The sequence below is a fragment of the Ranitomeya variabilis genome, chromosome 1 (genome assembly GCF_051348905.1).
Source record: "Ranitomeya variabilis isolate aRanVar5 chromosome 1, aRanVar5.hap1, whole genome shotgun sequence".
In the NCBI taxonomy this organism is placed as follows: domain Eukaryota; kingdom Metazoa; phylum Chordata; class Amphibia; order Anura; family Dendrobatidae; genus Ranitomeya; species Ranitomeya variabilis.
In genome coordinates this window covers 504127418-504142737 of record NC_135232.1, presented here as the reverse complement: position 1 = coordinate 504142737, position 15320 = coordinate 504127418, and the positions used below count along the sequence as shown (strand labels likewise).

The following is a 15320-nucleotide window of genomic DNA, read 5'->3' as shown; positions in this document are numbered from 1 at the left end:
CCAAAGTGTTTCACTACAGTTTACAACACAGAGCCATGAAAATAAAAAATCTTTTTTTTTCTCACAAAAATGATTTTTAGTCCCCCAAATTTATATTTTCCCAAGGGTAACAAGAGAACTTGGACCCCAAAAGTTGGTGTCCCATATGTTGGGGTAAACCCCTATTTGGGCGCACGGGAAAGCTCAGAAGGGAAGGAGCACTGTTTTACTTTTTTCAATGCAGAATTGGCTGGAATTGAGATCGGACGCCATGTCGCGTTTGGAGAGCCCCTGATGTGCCTAAACAGTGGAAACTCTCCAATTCTAACTGAAACCCTAATCCAAACACACCCCTAACTCTAATCCCAATGGTAACCCTAACCACACCCCTAACCCTGACACACCCCTAACTCTAATCCCAACCATAAATGTAATCCAAACCCTAACCCTAACTTTAGCCCCAACCCTAACCCTAACTTTAGCCCCAACCCTAACCCTAACTTTAGTTCCAACCCTAACCCTAGCCTAACCCTAGCCCTAACCCTAACCCTAGCCCTAACCCTAGCCCTAACCCTAGCCCCAACCCTAACCCTAGCCCTAACCCTAACCCCCACCCTAGCCCTAACCCTAACCCTAATGGGAAAATGGAAATAAATAAATTTTTTTTAATTGTATTATTTTTCCCTAACTAAGGGGGTGATGAAGGGGGGTTTGATTTACTTTTATAGCATTTTTTATAGCGGATTTTTATGATTGGCAGCCGTCACACACTAAAAGACGCTTTTTATAGCAAAAAAGTTTTTGCATCTCCACATTTTGAGACCTATAATTTTTCCATATTTTGGTCCACAGAGTCATGTGAGGTCTTGTTTTTTGCGGGACGAGTTGACGTTTTTATTGGTCACATCTCCGGGCATGAGACATTTTTTGATCGCTTTTTATTCCGATTTTTGTGAGGCAGAATGACAAAAAAACAGCTATTCATGAATTTCTTTTGGGGGGGGGGGGGGGTGTTTATACCGTTCCACGTTTGGTAAAATTGATAAAGTATTTTTATTCTTCGGGTCAGTACGATTACAGCGATACCTCATTTATATCATTTTTTATGTTTTGGCGCTTTTATACGATAAAAACTATTTTATAGAATAAATAATTATTTTGGCATCGCTTTATTCTGAGGACTATAACTTTTTTATTTTTTCTTTGATGACGCTGTATCGTGGCTTGTTTTTTGCGGGACAAGATGATGTTTTCAGCGGTTTCATGGTTATTTATATCCGTCTTTTTGATCGCGTGTTATTCCACTTTTTGTTCGGCAGTATGATAATAAAGCGTTGTTTTTTGCCTCGTTTTTTTTTTTTTCCTACGGTGTTCACTGAAGGGGTTAACTAGTGGGACAGTTTTATAGGTTGGGTCGTTACGGACGCGGCGATACTAAATTTGTGTACTTTTATTGTTTGTTTGTTTTTATTTAGATAAAGAAATGTATTTATGGGAATAATATTTTTTTTTCTTTATTTAGGAATTTTTATTTATTTATTTTTTTTACACATGTGGGAATTTTTTTTTTTTTACATTTTTACTTTGCCCCAGGGGGGGACATCACAGATCGCTGATCTGACAGTTTGCACAGCACTCTGTCAGATCGGCGATCTGACTTACAGTGCTGCAGGCTTACCAAGTGCTTGCTCTGAGCAGGCACTCGGTAAGCCACCTCCCTCCCTGCAGGACCCGGATGCCGCGGCCATTTTGGATCCGGGCCTGCTGCAGGGAGGAGAGGTAAGAGACCCTCGCAGCAACGCGATCACATCGCGTTGCTCCGGGGGTCTCAGGGAAGCCCACAGAGGGCCCCCTCCCTGCGCGATGCTTCCCTGTACCGCCGGCACACCGCGATCATGTTTGATCGCGATGTGCCGGGGGTTAATGTGCCGGGGTGGTCCATGACCGCTCCTGGCACATAGTGCCAGATGTCAGCTGCGATAGGCAGCTGACACCCGGCCGCGATCGGCCGTGCTCCCCCCGTGAGCGCGGCCGATCGCATATGACGTACTATCCCGTCACTGGGAATTAAGTCCCAGGTCACCTTGATGGGATAGTATGTCATATGGGATTAAGGGGTTAATTGCACCTGTTTGAACTCGTTACCTGTATAAAAGACACCTGTCCACACACTTAATCACATTCCCACCTCTCAACCAGGGCCAAGACCAAAGAGCTGTCTAAGGACACAGGGGACAAAATTGTTGACCTGCACAAAGCTGGGATGGGCTAAAGGACAATAAGCAAGCATCTTGGCGAGAAGGCAACAATTGCACAATTATTAGTAAATGGAAGAAACACAAGATGACTGTCAATATTTCACTGTCTGGGGCTCCATGCAAGTTCTGGGGTAAAGACAATCCTGAGAAAGGTAAAAAATCAGCCCAGAACTACATGACTTCAATGACCTGAAGAGAGTTGGGACCACAGTCTCATACATTACCGTTAGTAACACACTATGCTGTAATGGATTAAAATCCTGCACGGCACACAAAGGTCCCCCTGCTCACGCCAGGACATTGAAGTTCGTCAATGACCATCTGAGTGATCCAGAAGAGGCATGGGAGAAGGTCATGTGGTCAGATGAGACCAAAATATAACTTTTTATTATCAACTCCACTCGCTGTATTTGGAGGAAGAAGCATGACTACAACTGAAACAACACTGTCCCAACCGTGAAGCATGGAAGCAGAAACATTATACCTTGCGGGTAGTTTTTATGCAGAGGGGACAGGACTACACCGTATTGAAGGGAGGATGGATGGGGTCATGTATCTCAAGATTTTGGCCAGCAACCTCCTTCCCTCTGTAAGAAGAATGTCAAGGTCCTGGAGTGGCCTAGTCAGTCTCCAGACTTTAACCCAATAGAAAATCTTTGGGGAGAGCTGAAACTCAATGTTGCCCAGCGACAGCCCCGAAACCTGAAAGATCTGGAGAAGATCTCTATGGAGGAGAGGTCCAAAATCCCTGCTACAGTGTGTGCAAACGTGGTCAAGAACTATAGGAAAAGTCTGACCTGTGTAATTGCAAACAAAGTTTTCTGTACAAAATACTAAGTTCTGTTTTGCTATTGCATCAAATACTTATTTCATGCAATAAAATGCAAATTAATTATGTAAAAATCAAACAATGTGATTTTATGACTTTTATTTTTAGATTCTGTCTCTCACAGTTGAAGCGCACATACTATAAAAATGATAGACCTCTCAATTTTTTGTAGATAGGAAAACTCGCAAAATCGGCAGTGTATCAAATACTTATTTTCCCCACTGTATATACTGACTCTGATGGTTACTATTGTTAAGATTTTCATTGCGTTTACAAAATGGAAAATTAAGCCTTTAAAAAAAAAATACATGATCTATTTCTGTTTTATACAATGTATTTATTTTCATATATGTATGCACACACAGAGACATCAAAGCCAACCACAAAAGTTATCACCTAAACAGGATTGTCTTTTGATGAAAATCTGAAGAAAATCAATATGCAAGTTCATGGCAGTTAGCTAAAGAAGTATTAAGATATTGATTAAAATCTTACTCTTCAAAAGGGGGGTGTACTTATTTATGCTGAGCACTAGATATAAACATAGTGCTAAAACATTACATAATAAACATAATTTATGATTTATGCTGTAAAAACAATTACGGTAATTAAAATGCTGCAGAAAAGTTTATTTTTTCTACAAAAAAGTTCTATAAATGAAATTTTAATGTATGTGGACCAAAAAGAGTAAAGTTGAATATGTTTTGTCAAAAAACAAGACTCATATAGGTACTTTGAATGAAAATTAAAAATGTTTTATGGCCTGACCATAAAGACAATTTGACAACTGCCACATACGAACCTGGCAATTTTTTCAGAATTGGCCAATGATCTAAATTGTAATTGGCCTTCTGACTCAAGATAAGGACTCCACTTTGGAAAAAAAAAAACTAAATCTCTCCGATGTTGATCCAGAAAAGTAGTACCAGAGTCATGTAAGTATAATGTGATTTTTCTCAAGTAGCATCCATATGACATGCGTATGCAATGCGTTTTTAACATCAGCATTTACATACTGCAATTCTGTCATTTAAAGCTAGTTTGTAAACTAATGAAACAATCATATATAGCTAGCATAGATTTCTGTAGATATTTAATGTCACAAGCCTCCTGTATATAATAAGCTAGAACCCTTTAGTGCTTTTCATGTGGAAATAAAGGGTGCTTAGCTTATTAAACCTATTAAATAATAATGTTAAAAAATGACGTGGGATGCCCCTTATTTTTAATTAACAGCTGAGGGAAAGCAGACAGCAGTGAGATGATGTTACTATTCTGGAAAGGAGCCAAAATCCATAGATCTTCCCAGCCTATTAATAATAGCTAGCAGCTGTCCGCATAGTCTTTGCTGGTTATTAAAAAGGGGTGACCCAAAACAATTGACTTGTGGTCCCCCCTATTTTTATTAACGAGCAAAGGCAGACAGCTGCGGACTGATATTAATAGGCTGGGAAGGGGCAAGACTAATAACACCAGCCCTCAGCAGCCCCAGAAATGGTGCATCCATTAGATGACAATTAGCCTCAGCTCTTTCCGATTTTCCTGGTGCATTGGCAATCGGGGTAATGGTTTTGGGGTTGATATCAGCTGTGTAATGTCCGCTGACATCAAGCCCAAGGGTTAGTAATGGAGAGGCATCTGTCAGACACCTTCATTACTAATCCTGTAGTTAAAAGAAAAAACACACACAGAAAAGTCCTTTAATTGTAAAAAGCAGTCCCCAACAAACTACCGTCTTTTACTCACTTACTACCATAAAAAAATTAAACAATCCAAAAGGGGTCCGCTGTAAATCGAAAATATGGGTGTCCCACGATGATCCCTGACTCTGCTACAAGCGGAGGCTGTGTTGAGCGGAGACATTAGTAATATGACCCATCACCACGGCCACCAGAGCACCCAGAGAGCTAGCAGAGTAAGAATCGGCAACTAGTTCTCTGCTTAGCCTTTGCTGGTTATTAAAAATAGGAGGGACCCCACATCATTTTTGGGGGGTTCCTCCCTTTTTAATAACCATAAAAGGCTATGCAGACAACTGTGAGCAGTAATTAATAGGCTTGGACTCTCCAAGGATATTGGCCCCTTCCCAGAATAATAACATCAGCTTTCTCTCAGCTTGTTATTAAAAATACGGGGAACCACACCATTATTTTTGTTTATTTATTTAATTATTAGCTAAATACAAGTACATAAAATTACACACACAAGTCACTGATTATATATCTCAGATATATTTCTGTCTATACTATTCTGACAGTTCATGTGTATTTACTGTACTTGGTACAATGTAAACGTAAATGTACGATGAAATGTACGATGAAATGTTGGGTTTACTTTGTGATGTGTGGGTAAAAATCGAATGGCACATGCATGGTCCGTGTGCCAGGTGATTTTTTTTCTCACACCCATTGACTTGCATTGGTGAGTCTCGTCTGATATACGCAGTCACTCTCAGCATATTGCTAATTTTTTCTCAATCCAATCAAAGCTGAGAAAATTTTTTACAGATGAGCACTGAATCATTGAATAACATTAGTCAAAGTACAATCTGACTTTTTATCGGATTGCACTCGTCTGATTTATACGCAGATGAGAACGAGCCCTAAGGCAGTTTGAATGTATTCGATTGATCCTTTTGTTCTATAGGCAAATATGATGTCAAATGGGTCTAGTAGCATCTTACTCTGCTTTCCCTATAGAGAACACTTAAACCATTGGCCAAGTCGCACTCCCATGTTTATATGGATATCGTGAGATATAATTGTTCAATTAGCTAAGGTGTATAGTCAGGTGGTGGCCCTGTTAAAAAATAACCCATATGGTAAATTTTCTATTTCGGAGCAATAAAAAAGTTCAGTGAAAGCTGGTGAGTATTCTATCAAAAAGTTAGGAAACATTTTGACCTCCCAATGTGTTACAATAGAAGGAACCTTGTAATGATATTACGCTCAGGCATATACAGCAGAATATTGTGAGTTCTATAGTTTGCACCATTTTTTTGGGGGGAGTGGGGAAACAGATTGAGACCAATATGTTTGTGTTGATGTCATGGCCATTTTCCCCCAACTTTTTCTTGTCTTGGCAATATTTGCTAAGCTGTCGTGTGAATAGTATGTGGAAACACACAAACAGGGTATCAGAACATTATTTTTTCATGGGCATTTAAATAATAATTTTTAGATTTGTGCAAAGCAAAGATAACCAAACTAGATCAGCTTTGCTGAAAGATTTATCTTTGACAGGCTTTGTTATGGCAATCGTGTGCCCCCACCTTGCCTCAACCCCCACTCTTCTAACCTTGCTCATCGTGAGAAAGTGGTGAGGATATGTCATTGGGAAACAAGGCTCTTTTCAAATTCATATTAATTTATCCATGCACTCCGGCTGAGCCGCAAGGAACCTAGAGCGGGAGAAAAGAGGAGGGGTGGTCGGCAGAGGGAACAGAAAGGGGGATGGGGGCAAGTAGGGAGAGGCATGAATAGGATCTCAGACACAATAATGGCATTCATAGTTGGATTGAGCAGACACAATAAGAGTGTCCTGTGTGTGTTGGGTGGACAAAATGGCTCCATCCCAATCTTTTTTTCCCCCTCATTATATAATAGACATGCATTGTGTGCGTTCCTCTCTACACTGTGAATGAGACTCATGTTTGTGTGACTGTCAGAAGGACGGAGGCTGGAGACCATGGTGTAGCAGAGACGTGTCCGCCTTATTGTGCTATAGAATTGGACTTGTAGAATGTTATATAAACAGTCAGAAAAAACTGAGGTAATAAGTTTACAAAAATCGAACCGACAACACAGCAATAACTAACCCCAGCAATGACTAACTCTAAAGCGATCATTGTACCAGTCCCGATACCGGGGGTCATTAGTAATAATTATATCAGCCTGGGCTATAAAAGATTTTTTTCTATAAACTTGAATTCTGGCATTGTGAGAGGAAACATTTCATTTACAATGCACTAAACATACAAGCTATTTGCCCTGATTGGCAGATATGGGCACCGTTCACACAGAATTGTCACACAGAGGCAACTTTTATTTCTCGTGCGGTTACATCATTGTTTGGAATGGCCTCACTGTTTCTTTACGGAGTTAGTCTAATTCAGTTGGGTTTTTTATGCTACGGTAGCAAGGTCATCCACAAACCTCTTCCCATAAGCAAACATTGAGATAGCTTTATAGTTACAGTAATGCAGCTTTTTACAGTGACCCACACGTGGTCAAAAGTCATCTTAGACCTTATCCTTTTTGTACATCATAAATAATATATAGCACTTGTACTTCAATATATAACACTTCAATAAAATCCTAAAGATCTGCAATAAAATCACAATAATGGAACCCAACAGAAAATTGGCAGTAAATATTTGTAAGTATATGGAATAAATGTCTACTTTAATTCTAAAAAGATTAATGGTCTAAACATGGCCTGTTAAGTAATAATAGTAATATAATAACTTCTTATTGATCAGCAGTGGCCAAATATAAGCAATGTATAGAGAATGCGCTGTACATTGTTTGGTCGCCGTGGCTTAATCCTACGGTTTATCTCCCATTCAAGTGTATAGGGTTGGTCATTAGTGATGAGCGAACGTGTTGGGATAAGGTGTTAACAGAGTATGCTCGGGTGCTAACCGAGTGTCTTCGGCGTGCTCGAATAATATGTTAGAGTCCCCTCGGCTGTATGCTCGCGGGTGTTCGACCGCCGCAACACATGCAGGGATTGGCTGTTTGTTAGGCAATTTGCGTTTTTGTCATTGCTTTTTTGAGTGCATCTTTATCATGTTTTTGATGCTGCGTTTTTTGTCTCTTCCTGGTATCTTATTCATTAAATAAAGCTGCATTGTTTCTTGATACTGCCTGGTAGTTAGCTTTGATATAGTCATTTGTGGAATACATGTGCTTTTAGTGCATTTCCTCAACAGAGAGACTCTTAAAACACACATTCAGTAAGAGAAATTGACTTGATTCGGATTTGAAACACGCACCGCAGGTCAGTTCACGCTGAGTAAAAAAACCACAGTGGAAAGGAGATTTCTATAAATCCCATCCACTTTGCTGGAACTGTAAGAGGCTCCGTTTTTGACACAGCAAAAATATGCAGCGTCAAAAACTCACCGTGGGCACACAGCCTTACTATTCCTGCAAAGGGGATAGGATTTATAGAAACCTAATGCCCACTGTGCTTTTGTTTCATGCTACGTAAACTCACCCGCAGTGTCTGAAATCTGCAACATGTTAATTTCTCTTGTAAGTACGCTGAGTTTTGTCTGCGAATTTCCCCATAGACTTGCATTAGATGTGGAAAATCTGCAGGTAAAAAACATGTGTTTAGTGCATTTCCCCAAGAATAAAAAAAAACATATGATCCACTCATGACTGCATCAATAATGTTCAGTCAAACAAAATGCCAGGAAGTGTCAAAAACAAAGCAGCTTTTTATGTAAGACATGACACACAACAAGAGAAAAAAAACACAATAAAAACAACGTGTAAAAAAAAGCTAATAATCAAATTTAGCTAATGGGTGAAGAAGTTCTGCAATCTGAAATACTCCTCGTGGGAGCGTAGCCTGATTCTACTACTCAATTCTTGTAGCCCTATTTTACATGTGCTGCCACTTAGAACATAATGCAGTTCACCCAATAGAATATTACAGAACTGTACAATTTTCTTTGTAACCCAGAATCATATAGAAACAATGCTGCTTGCATAGCCAGAACCCCCTATCTAGACGTATTTGTACAATAATTATACTGGAGTTAATGTAAAATGTATTATTCAAATGTACCAGCACCCAACGTGGCCAAAATCGCTGATTGTTGCTATAGTTACTGGTTGTCTTAGCTCTGGAATAAGCCATGGACCTGCACAAAGGCACTAAATTGTGGCATTTTAAAAGCCATATATATGTGGTCAAACAATATGCTGAAGAATCACCCAATGGGCAGCAATCTGTGCATTTCTTCATTTCAGATAGGTCACGGCACATAAAGGGAGGTATCACTTTTAGAAAATGACATGTAGGGAATATCTTACTAAAGTCAATACTTTTATTGCTAAACTTTCCTTTGTAAGATATTTAGAACATCAAAAACTGTTCATCTAGACAAAAGAGGGTAGATTAATTAAAACACAGCCTTCGCATAGCGTCTTAAAGTTATTTTTTGGTGGGAAAAATTGTGGTTTTAGATTTGCTGAGTCAATGACAAATATATTTTTGTACCCTCTATTTTTGTTTGTTTTAAATTGGGCTTTTATTTTATTTCTTTATTATTTTTTTTTTAAATTGCAGCATTCCCTAAGTATGGCACTTTTTCCCCCAGGCAGTTTTGCTGTTTGTCTCCAACAGAACTTAGCTTTTTTTTTTTTTTTAAAAAACTTTGGTAAATTGGCAAATTGTGATAGTTGTGGATTTTCAATGTGTAAAATATTTAGCATACTGTACCAACTAAAGAAACTAGAGAACAAATTTTGTTGCTGAACATTTCGGGTCAGATATAGACATGTGTGTGATTTTAAAATCTGCAGCCCGTCAATTCTTTGTGCAGAAGATTTCCACAGTAACAACCGTGGATTGTGCCGCAGATAGCGTTGTTTTGAATGTTTCAGTTTTTCTGTGATATTTCAACACCAATTAGCTAAATTAGGTTACTTGCAATTTTTTTCATTGCATTTATGAATGTGTTTTTTCTTAAATTAGTTCTTTTCAACGGCGGTCTGTTTTTTTTTGGGAAGTCATGCAATTATGTTGATGCAGTTGTGTCAAAAAATCCCACATAGTTACCGCAAGAGAAATTGACCCCTATGGGAGGTGGAGCCGCATATTCATCACTGTAATGAGCAGCACCACGTGACCGCTCACACAGGACAAGCTGCGGCGCTGAGAGGAAGCATCGAGGGAGCTGGGTGAGTATTTTAATGCAAGCGGGCGGGCGCACAGGGGGTGGGAGGCGGGAGGTGACCAGGAACTTTATTTTAAACACAAAAAAAATAAAAAAACCTTGATTTTTCATTCCTTCTCTCCAGCCAACACTGCTAGGGAGAATGAATGAATGCCGGCTTCAGCACCACACGCAGGGGGGACAGCGCTTAACTAGCGCTGTCTCCTGCACGGTCCATGTGGTCCTCTGTCGGCACACGGACAGCACACGGACGGCATCCGTGTGCGGTACGTGTTGACACGCACCCATTGACTTTAATGGGTCCGTGTGATCCGTGCGCTCCCACAAACACTGACATGTCTCCGTGTTTTTCAAACGGACACACGGTCCGTGAAAACACGCTGACATGTGCAGAGACACATTTATTTAAATGTGTCTACGAGAGTCAGTGTCTACGGTACGTGAGAAAACTGTCACTACACGTACCGGAGCCACTGACATGTGAAACAGGCCTTAGATAGTATTGCAGATTAGGTGCAGATTTCACCCTTTCCATTGTAAAAGGCTGAAATCCTTGCTTATTCTGTAGAAAGAATAGGCATGTGGTGGATTTTAAAAAAGGTGTCATTAGAGGGCGCAGTCAGAGGGACGTATAAAATGGACTGAGATTGGAACGTAATGCAAGGACTGTCCGGCAGCTCTTCGCACCTGAGTGTGATAGCTGCATAGAAATTCATGAATCTGTCACGCTTGGGATGGGAGAGCTGCCGGACAGTCCATGCACTGCGGTCCGATCTCGTTCTAGTTTGTATGTTAGTATGACTGCGCTCAAAAAAAACACAGTATGTGGTTTAGAAAAAAATAAAACTCATTCACTTTATTGATATGGTAGACTGTTACAGATTTTATGTGAAAAAAATCTGCACCAAGTATGCAACATGTGAACTTCGCCTCCTATCCATGTAATTCTATGAAGAATGGCACAATTTTATGATCCATGAATCACAGGACTTTTAAATATTAAATATATATGTATATCTAAAAAATAAAATTCTGTTCAACACTTCAAATCGTAACATGTCAATTTGTCTTGCGGCACGCTGAGTTTTCTGTGTGGATTTTCCCATAAACTTGTATTAGATACAGAAAATCCACAGGTAAAAAACGTACACACGTTTTTAATGCTTTTCTGCTGCGGAAATTCATCAAAAACACATGTAATCAGCTCCTATGTATGTCAATGATGTTTTGTCAAAGCCAAATTCCAGGAAGTGTCAAAAACAAAGCAGCTTTATTTAAAGAATGACACACCAGAGACAAAAAACGCGAAGTGAAATACGCGATAAAAATGCATTTTAAAAAAACCGCACACAAAAAAGCAATAAAAAAGCAAGTAACAATTTAAATAATAGGTGCCGAAATCGTGCAAAAATTCAGGAACCTCAAAAGCACCAAAAAGCTCATTGTTGGAACATGGCCTTAGGGTTAAGTTCGGACTATGATTTTTTTTGACGCTGCATATTTTTTCTCTGCAAAAAATAAAGGGCCTTACAGTTGCAACAAAGTGGATGTCATGCCCCCTGAGCTTTTTTTTTTTATTCTTTATGCAGCATAAACCGACCTGCGGGGGGTGATTGAAATCCGCAGCATGTCAATTTCTCTTATACAGTTAGGTCCATATATATTTGGACAGAGACAACATTTTTCTAATTTTGGTTATAGACATTACCACAATGAATTTTAAACAAAACAATTCAGATGCAGTTGAAGTTCAGACTTTCAGCTTTCATTTGAGGGTATCCACATTAAAATTGGATGAAGGGTTTAGGAGTTTCAGCTCCTTAACATGTGCGACCCTGTTTTTAAAGGGACCAAAAGTAATTGGACAATTGACTCCAAGGCTATTTCATGGACAGGTGTGGGCAATCCCTTCGTTATGTCATTCTCAATTAAGCAGATAAAAGGCCTGGAGTTGATTTGAGATGTGGTGCTTGCATTTGGAAGGTTTTGCTGTGAAGTAAACATGCGGTCAAAGGAGCTCTCCATGCAAGTGAAACAAGCCATCCTTAAGCTGTGAAAACAGAAAAAAACAAGCCGAGAAATTGCTACAATATTAGGAGTGGCAAAATCTACAGTTTGGTACATCATGAGAAAGAAAGAAAGCACTGGTGAACTCATCAATGCAAAAAGACCTGGGCGTCCACGGAAGACAACAGTGGTGGAGGATAGAAGAATAATCTCCATGGTGAAGAGAAACCCCTTCACAACAGCCAACCAAGTGAACAACACTCTCCAGGAGGTAGGCGTATCAATATCCAAATCTACCATAAAGAGAAGACTGCATGAAAGTAAATACAGAGGGTTCACTGCACGCTGCAAGCCACTCATAAGCATCAAGAAGAAAAAGGCTAGACTGGACTTTGCTAAAAAAAATCTAAAAAAGCCAGCACAGTTCTGGAAGAACATTCTTTGGACAGATGAAACCATGATCAACCTCTACCAGAATGATGGAAAGAGAAATGTATGGCGAAGGCTTGGTACAGCTCATGATCCAAAGCATACCACATCATCTGTAAAACACGGCGGAGGCAGTGTGATGGCTTGGGCATGCATGGCTGCCAGTGGCACTGGGTCACTAGTGTTTATTGATGATGTGACACAGGACAGAAGCAGCCGAATGAATTCTGAGGTATTCAGAGCCACACTGTGTGCTCAGATCCAGCCAAATGCAGCCAAACTGATTGGTCGTCGTTTCATCCTACAGATGGACAATGACCCAAAACATAAAGGCAAAGCAACCCAGGAGTTAATTAAATCAAAGAAGTGGAATATTCTTGAATGGCCAAGTCAGTCACCTGATCTCAACCAAATTGAGCATGCATTTCACTTGTTAAAGACTAAACTTCAGACAGAAAGGCCCACAAACAAACAGCAACTGAAAACCACCGCAGTGAAGGCCTGACAGAGCATCAAAAAGGAGGAAACACAGCGTCTGGTGATGTCCATGAGTTGAAGACTTCAGGCAGTCATTGCCAGCCAAGGGTTTTCAACCAAGTACTAAAAATGAACATTTTATTTAAAATTATTGAATCTGTCCAATTACTTTTGGTCCTTTTAAAAACAGGGTGGCACATGTTAAGGAGCTGAAACTCTTAAACCCTTCATCCGATTTTAATGTGGATACCCTCAAATGAAAGCTGAAAGTCTGAACTTCAACTGCATCTGAATTGTTTTGTTTAAAATTCATTGTGGTATTGTCTATAACCAAAACTAGAAAAATGTTGTCTCTGTCCAAATATATATGGACCTAACTGTAAGTACCCGGAGTTTTAGGTTCAGATTTTCCCTATAGACTTGCCTTAGTTGTGGAAAATGTGCTGAGAACAAAAAACATGTAATTCACATATGGCTGTATCAATAAAATTTGACAAAGCCAAATACCAGGCAGTATCAAAAACAGAGCAGCTTTATTTAAAACATGACATGCCAACAAGAGACAAGAACACCAAAAAAAAGCCTGTAAAAAATAAACAAACATTGAAATAAAACGTAACCTAAGATTAGGTTCCCACGATGAGCTGCTGTTCAGTTTTTGATGCTGCAGATTTTCTGCACCTATTATTTATATTACATTACTTGCGTTTTTTATAGCGTTTGTGTGCGTTTTTTTAAATGCCTTTTTATCGTGCTTTTGACACTGTGGTTTTCATCTCTTGTAGGTGTGTCATGAATTAAATAAAGCTGCTTTGTTTTTGTAACTTCCTAGTATTAGATTTAATAAAACTTTATTGGCAACTTCTGTGCGGATTACATGCGTTTAGTGAGTTTCCACTGTGGAAACGCACTTAACACATGTGCATTTTTTATCTGTGGAATTTCTACACCTAGTACAAGTCTAAGGCCATGTTCACACGTTCAGTATTTGGTCACTTTTTTACCTCAGTATGTGTAAGCCAAAACCAGAAGTGGGTGAGAAATACAGAAGTGGTGACGTGTTTCTATTATATTTTGATTGTTCCTCTCCTGGTTTTGGCTTACACATACGGATGTAAAATACTGACCAAATGCTGATCGTGTGAGTGTGGCCTAAGGCAAAAATCCGCACAGAAAACTCAAAGTACCGCAACAGAAATTGACATGCTGCGGATTTGAACTATGCACCGCAAGTCAGTTAGCGCTGTAAAAAAGAAGCACAATGGGCAGGAGATCTCTATAAATCCCATCCACTGGAACTGTAAACGTTGCATTTTTCTTGCAGTGAAAATACGCAGCGTCAAAAACTCTCTGTCGGCATGCATCAATTTGTACACATCAGCTAGATTATTTACATGGTGTTCAAATCACTGCCCCAAATTTAGGTCAGGTGCTTGAAACTTTCTTCTCATTTGTACATTTAGGTATTCAGTGATCTTTTTCAGAAGGCTGATTTTCAGTCAAATATCATAATACATTGCAAAACCACCTGCTATCTGCGGCTTCCACTTGTGTTCCACTTCCTAAAAGCAAACAAACACAATGGAGTACAGACCGGGAAGATCTCTGCAGGTTGTAAAGAATGGGACTTTACTGTGCAACTAGAGTAGCATCATAATAATTAGTGCAGAGAATTAATGGAGTACAATAAAGAGAAGCTGTTGGAGAAATAAGGATTACACTGGGAATTGTCTGGAGTTAATTAACAAAGTCCTCCCATTTAACACACTGAAAAACAACTCTGCTTTTATTACTCACTCATTATAAGCTAATCAAATTTACTTACAGCCTGTCAGTGACTTTTCTACAAAACTGGATAGCAACCTTTGGAAGAAAAAGCATCCATCTATTAGTTTTCACATGTACATTTTTTAGTCAAATAGAGTTTAACAAACGTGTAAAAAATATATATATATATATTTATTTTTTTTTTGTTCCTTGTGTTTTTTTTTTTTCTGGCATTTTTTAAATCCTGTAATAAAGACAATAGAAAGAATGCCATAATAAATAGTGGAAAAAAAAGATCAAAACACCACAATTATCACTAAACTTTCCAATAATTTTTTTATAGATCATTTTGTGTCCTAAGAAAAGTTGTAAAAATTGGCAACAGTCATAAACATATACAAGACCAAGTAACGCAGTAGATCCATGAAATGGGGCGAATTTCATTGTAAACAGGTTGAAGCATCAGATGTGGACAGAATAATGTTTTGAAGTGTGTGTGACCGAAAAAAGGCGCTTTGTGCTGTGTGTTTCTCACAAAAGATTTGCGTTTGGGTCGAAATTAGTGTCACTTGTCTTTCAACGTATATGCATAAAACGAAGCTGCATATTGGCATTGATATGGGACACAGACTGTGTATATATTAGTGATGTGAGTTGGGCT

The 15320-nt window shown here is 39.2% G+C and overlaps 1 long non-coding RNA gene across 6 annotated transcripts in view; it reads right to left on the bottom strand.

Annotated features, from left to right (window-relative positions):
- Positions 1-15320, bottom strand: part of LOC143765668 (uncharacterized) — a 127724-nt gene that overhangs the window by 52939 nt on the left and 59465 nt on the right. For 2 of the 6 annotated variants that reach the window (XR_013213442.1, XR_013213441.1), the window contains one exon: positions 14718-14755. The exons of 3 other annotated variants lie outside the window; for them this stretch is intronic. This is a non-coding gene — a long non-coding RNA (uncharacterized LOC143765668). Of the gene's footprint in view, positions 1-8286; positions 8385-14717; positions 14756-15320 lie in introns of all 6 variants that reach the window. One more of the 6 variants, XR_013213443.1, reaches the window with a different exon arrangement.